This window comes from Zosterops lateralis (genome assembly GCF_965231275.1).
Source record: "Zosterops lateralis genome assembly, chromosome: 1".
NCBI lineage: Eukaryota > Metazoa > Chordata > Aves > Passeriformes > Zosteropidae > Zosterops > Zosterops lateralis.
Window position 1 is genome coordinate 66,427,822 of NC_139762.1, and position 6,683 is coordinate 66,434,504.

Below are 6,683 nucleotides of genomic sequence, written 5' to 3' on the forward strand. Positions count from 1 at the left end.
TGAATAATTTTTTTAAACATTTCCGTCTCTTCTACTTCTCCTTCCTCATGCCTCCTGATGGTCTTAATTAATAGAGCATTACTACATGAGCAGATCCACTTCCATTTACTGTACTATAATTTAAAAATATGTTGCTTGCCTCTTTTCCCATTAGCCTTGTCAGAATCAGGGACAAACTTCACTCAATCATTTTTCAGGAAGACACTGAGGGAACTGTAGTTATTCCTGAACAAAGGGATGAAGATCCCAATAGTTTGGCACAACTGCATCCTGTAAGTTTGACTGCTTTCCTCTTACATACCTGTTGTGATCTTTCCTTTATGATCATTTTCAAGTGTCTGCATTTTCTGCATTGTCCGCATTTTCAAGTGGGTTGCTTCTTTATTCTGATGGCCATAACATCTGAAAAGCCTGTAACTCTGGGTAACACTGTCCCTAAATATTCCCTTTCACCCACTATCCTGTGACTCCTGTTCCAACTTCCAACACCTCTAACAGAAGGGAAGTGTCTTTTTCAATATTAGGTAACAAAAATACAGTGTGTCTTTTTGCTCAGGGGAAGAAAGATTCCCACTGAAGTCAAGTGGGAAATATCCTAGTTCTGTGCTTATTCTAAAATGTAGCTTCTGAAATAGATTGCTTTATGCTGCTGAGGCTAAAGCACAGCAATTCTGCACACCCGCTTACCTGTAGCAATAAATGTAGCTACAGTGGTACTAGGCCAATTCAAAAAAGCCTGAAAAGCTCCTATTGCCTATGCAGCACTCTATGTCTAGCATGGGTGCCCTAACAGCGTCACCTGAAAAATGTTAGTTGAGACACATGTTGGCAGATGGAGCTATTTAGCCTTAGTGCTGCCCAGCTTTTATTCCCAGCTCTGTGTTACCAAGTTTGCCTAAGAACCATCTTTAGGAATACTCTTGTACTTCAATAGCTGGGACACAGTTTATCCCCAGATGCTTGTGGCTTTTTCAGAAGCATTAAAATAACATTCTGCAGTGATAAAACAGCTGCCAGTACAATTCAATAACTACTAGTTTAATGTCTAAGCATAATTAATAGTGCAGTGACCCCCCTAGGTTCTGTTCAGGACCCTGCAGTGGCTGCAGCTACTGCCAATTTAACTATCAAGAAAGTATTTCAAGACTTGGACATGCAAAATGTAAAATTATGCTTTGGAGTCAGTATTAAAGTGAGTTGCAACAGTTCTCCTGGAATTTAAGAAAGAAAACTCAATAGGTTTTGATACAGCAAAAGTGTACCAGGTATCAATTATAAAGTATGATGATAAACACCAGAGGAAAACCTTCAAAATTATTGAATTGTACCATTGGTCAAATTTTGATGACCCACGACCAAAACAGCTTTTAAGGCTTTGATTTTCAGTTACGTATATTGTAATAAACACTTTCTGCAAGGACTATTCTCCAATTGTATCACTGCTGGAATTACCCAGGCACAACAAAGGTTCTCAAAATGCTTTTATAGACATGTGTGTAAGAAAGTAGCATGCTTCAGGCAGTTTAGCAATCTGTAGGCTGAAAAAATCCTATTTATGTCATCTTATAGCTGAATTTGGATTTGCATGTCAGTTCAAACCACACTGGAAGCTGTGACTGAAAACCTGATACCATTGAAGTCAACAGCAGTTTTTGCTGTGGCCTCACACAAGCCAGCTGACAGCTTACCAGATTCAGCTATTCCAAAGAAAGTCAAAGGTGGCTTTTGACAAATAACCAACCAACCAAAAAAAAAAAAAAAAAAAAAAAAAAAAAAAAAAAAAAAAAGAAACAATTTAAATAAAATTAAATTGCTGAGATAATAATAGCTAAAGTTGACATTAAAATTTATGGTGTTTATTATCGCTTCAAAGGCGAAAATAAGTACCTCTCTTCTGCCAGTGTTGTATCATTATCCTACATCAACTAATTCCATTTGATTCATGAGTTACATCCATAACAGTTACGGCCGTTAGGCAAGATCCGCTTTAAAGGCCTAATCCAACAAACACCTGCATACTTAATCACTTCAGTCACAAGCACAAGTGCTGCCTGTCTTGCAGACTCCTTTTCAATACTACATGCATGCATCTGTCAGGAAAGGCATGTAAAACATATTTGGCCAAGTTCCTGGCTAATCTATTCTAGAAAGTGACACAGGAATATCCTAATTCTGCATATCATCCCCTGACATCACTGGACAGGTTCTCTTTTGGTTGTTTCAGAGAAAGCCCAAGAGCAACAGAATTAGATGGACACATTTTCAAACGCCAAAAGGAATCTGCCTGTGAAATCTTGGCTCAGTGGGTCGAAGAGCAGTTTTGTTGCTGGCTTGGAGTGGACTTGGAGGGCTTCACTCTTCAGCGATTGGTATTGGTTATACATAATGTATGCATCTCAGTAGTACCTACCTTAAACCCCTCTCTCCCTTAAACCAGAGAAACAGATTTTCCAGACACATAGATAATTAAAGAAGAATTCAAAATATATGTCATTTACTTGGGCTAAGCCCTGACAGGGGGATTTGTAACAAAATTCATATTTTTGCTATATTCTTTCTTAACTGCATAACAAAACACTGCAGACTTGATAGTTTGCTTTTTTGTTGAATGATAAATAGTGCCTCAAATTAAACACGATTGTTCTCTGTGAAACTAAGCTACAGCTTCCTAAAAGCAGTAATGGCATTTCCTTTTTGTGTTGTTTTTCTGTCCATTTCCTCTTGATGAAAGCCACTGTCTGCATTGCCAGGTTTTAGTATTTCAGCTGGACTGATAGCATCAAAGATATTTCATGCCCTGAACCTTTTCTTTGTCTCAACTTTACTACCTAAGAAATACTCCCACATCTGATTCTGTGACTTTCTCTGTGATTCTTTGCATCTCTAACTTTATTTTATTTCTCTAAATTAACATGTATATCTATTTAATGGCCCAGACATCTAGGCAGTTAGCATACCTTCAGATCTACTACCCCTTTCTTTTCTATTTGCTACATTTACCCTGTTCCAAATATTACCAAATGCTGGTCTTAGTCTCTCACTTCCTTTATGACTCTCCTCACATTCATTAGCACCATCTCTTCAAGAACTCTTGCTCAAATCATTTGGCAATATTCTCCAGATATTCTATGCTGTGGGTCACAGCCGAATTGTTACTGACAGTTGACAGAGTCCTCATCACACCCTGTGAACTCTAGAAAAGAAAAGAAAAGCCATAGTCTGAAAATTTATATCTCTCTTTCTTGTTCATGTACAACTCTGGATTCTGGTTTCAGTTAGAAGAAGAAATACGTTGTGAAAAATGTGTTTCTGCTTCTGGAATCTGATACACCTGTGATATGCTGAAGAGACAATATTTCCTGCAGAGATACAGCCACAGTGTGAGTTGCAGTAATAAAATAATAAAAATGGAATAGCAGCTGTTGAAAGAGGTAGAGTTCAAGCTCGGTGCTCTGAATGTTGGACAAACTTTAATTCTCAGTGTGGAACCCAACAAAATAGTTTTGCAGGGGAGATACACAAGAGATATTCAGCATGAAACACTGAGTATAACCACAACTAAAAATCACAGGCTTGCAGCTGATCTTTGAGAACAACAATAACTTTCTTCAACCAAAGATTTAAGCAGTTAGGCGCAGTTGCAACTCTGTAAATGAAGATACAGCAAACTGGCCTTTATCCATCCTTCCTCTTCCATCTTACCCGTAAGACAGGATTCTTTTGGTATTTAGCCTCTTTTGCATCTTTGAACAGGTGAAGATTTCTGAACGCAGAAAAATCAACCTGTAAAATCTAAATATGTTAGACATCAGAATTTGATTTTTTTTTTTATTATTGTAAAACATTTTTTGAGGTTATATCTAAATGAAATTGCTCCAGCCTGTCCTCAGGGACACGGTATATTAGAATAAAATTGGCAATAAATAAATCAAAAAACCAAGATTTTACTGTTCCTGATGTTTACTGCTGTCACACAAAGAGTAAAAGCCAATGCTTTTATCAGAATAAGTAGAAGCAAGATGATATTCTCTTTCAATTCTGGGACAACTTAAGACAGCATGCCATTAGTAGTGACTGATAACAAAGTGTTCTAGGTCCTTTCTCTTCTTGTTTTGAGGGAACCTAGTTATTCTTTTTTTCTTCATTGAATAAGCACATTTTCCATCCACACTCCAATAAACACAAGGGGTATCTTTTTTAGCCTCATTCATAGTCACCCTCTCCGGTTCTTCTGTCAGCCAGGAATATTATTTTAACCATCTTCAAAGAGGTCGTCAGGGCAGAAGTAGTCAGGGGGAAAACGTGAAGGAGGGGGGAGAAGCAGTGAAATAAGTAAGTGCAATAATTGTTCTTCAATGAAGAAAAAGGTAGAAGAAAAAATATCCAGCTTCATCAGTAATGCAGGCCCTGCCATCCCCAGATGTTACAGAAGCGTTAGAATTGCTCCCTGCAAGAAAAATTGGATTAGTCACAATCTTGTCGACTAATGGGCACACTCTGTGATCTTTAGAGCTTCATTTACTGGGTTAATAGTGCTTTGCCTGAGTTCCTTTGCAATAGGGAAAAAAAAAAAAAAAAAAAAAAAAAAAAAACTGTAAGAAGAAATATTCTGGGTGCAGTCCACAGCCACTGACACGAGTAATATCATATTCATCACAGACAGACCTCGTATCTCATTACTACTGAAGAGTTTGCCCCCAAGGCATTTGAGCTCAGTCAGGCCAGGCCCCTCATGTGGAACCGTTCAGGTATATTGTGAAATGATTTAATGTGATAATAATGTCCACTTTGTGAGATAGATTATGTTTTTTATAGTGGCTGATGGTTAATGAATGATACATTAGCAAACATCACTAAAACATTATTGAGAAAATGCAGATATGAGATAGTAACTCCCTCATTCCCTGCCCCCTCTCTCTCCCAGATGCATAGAAATGGAGAGCAGAACTTACAGAAAACAGAAAACTTGATGTTACTGTGATGCTACCAGCTTGCATAGTCTGTCTCTTGTTTGCTTGTTCTCTAGAGAAGGGGCAAAAGAGATATTTTAAAATGTTGTAAACACAAACTGAAATATCTCTTCTTAAATCAAATGAGAATCAATGAAAGCACAAACCTGAAAAATACATTATATGTTGACCCAGTTTATTAGATGAAACCGTTTACCCTGATTTGATTTATCTGGCAATACACTGCTCAGCTGTGAAATGAGATAAGAAGAGCCTATTCACCTTATTTACAATATTATAGTGACTCCCTAGCACCACTATGGTTAAGGATCTGTCAGCAGTTCCATTGCAAACACTATTTTTTTAGGGTTTGTAACATGGCTGTAGACTCATGCTTAGTTTGAACATGGCAATCCAAAACCAATAGATTAAATTAAAATCTCCTTCTGAGTTCCATGGATTTTGGATTTATGATGCACAATATTAAAAATGTGAATAATGCTAGGTAATTTTCTACATCTTTAGTTATTACTGTTGTGCCTTGAGAACTACCAAGAGGGTCATATCCCCTGACAGAGCAACTTTACTGAGGTCGACAGAGTGACAATGATTTACACCTCTTGAAAAGCTGCCCCTTCTGTCAAGGTTATACTTGGCAAAGGTGAATTACACCAAGCAGTCCTTTTTCTCTTTTTGTATTACTTTGACTTTCTATGTTCTTTGACTTACATACATTTCTTAAACCTCTTTGTCTCCTCAACAAGGGAGGAATTTGTCCCACACACTTTCAGTGGGAATTAAAGCACTTCTGAACCCACAGTCTAGAATTGCTGTGTTTTTCCATAAACCTTCTGGAATGGCTGATGACCTTGAGTTTTCTCTGCAAAAAATAAAGGTATTTTGTGTTCCAAGCCTTTTTCCTCTTTTGTTGTGTTTTAAAACTGAAGCCTCCAAAGATGTGCCATTCTGGTTTTCTTCATTTTAATTTGTGAATGTCTTAAAAGAATTGAGAAGAAAAAAGAAGTAGAGAAGGCTATGGAGGGGCGGTCTCCTGAGATCAAACAGTACCTGATGAATGCAATTAACAGAAACAAAATGTATTTTATCCCTTTCAGAGACACTGTAGATGAACACTTAGCAGCATCACCCTGCAATAACCAATTAGACAAAGCAAAGGCCTTTGCTGCTTTGGATTCAATTGTTCTGCCTCAGTGTGACTGATGAGACTGGGTCACAACAGTTAGGACATTGCTCCTTATTTTGTAAAGCAAAGCAAAGTGCATGTTAAAAAATCAGTATCATTCTGTGACAATGATCCTTCTACTTCATGGGCTTTGGAGAGAAATTTGAGAGGCAAAAAGAAAACCAGAAATTTGAATAAACTAAGACTGTAATAAAGGGACAGTTAGTCAATTTGTTTCCTCACAGCCACACTCACAAATTTTTCTCAGGTTCACAAGGAAATGTATAACAACAGGCCTGTGTGGCTGTGATGAGGGGAGCTGTGAGGAGGTGGTGAAAAGAAGCTCCCCTCATCAGAGAGCTGCAGCCTGCCCAGGTCCCCGTACCTATTTGTGAGGGGCACAGCACGGTGCTGGCAGTGAGGAAGAGCCAAGTCCCACCACCTAAGACAGCCCAGATCCTGAGTGCTGCCATGAATTGTCAGTACCAGCCATGGAGACCTGCAGGGGAACCAGCAGCAGCGAGAGGTGGCTCTCTGAGGAGTCAGGACAG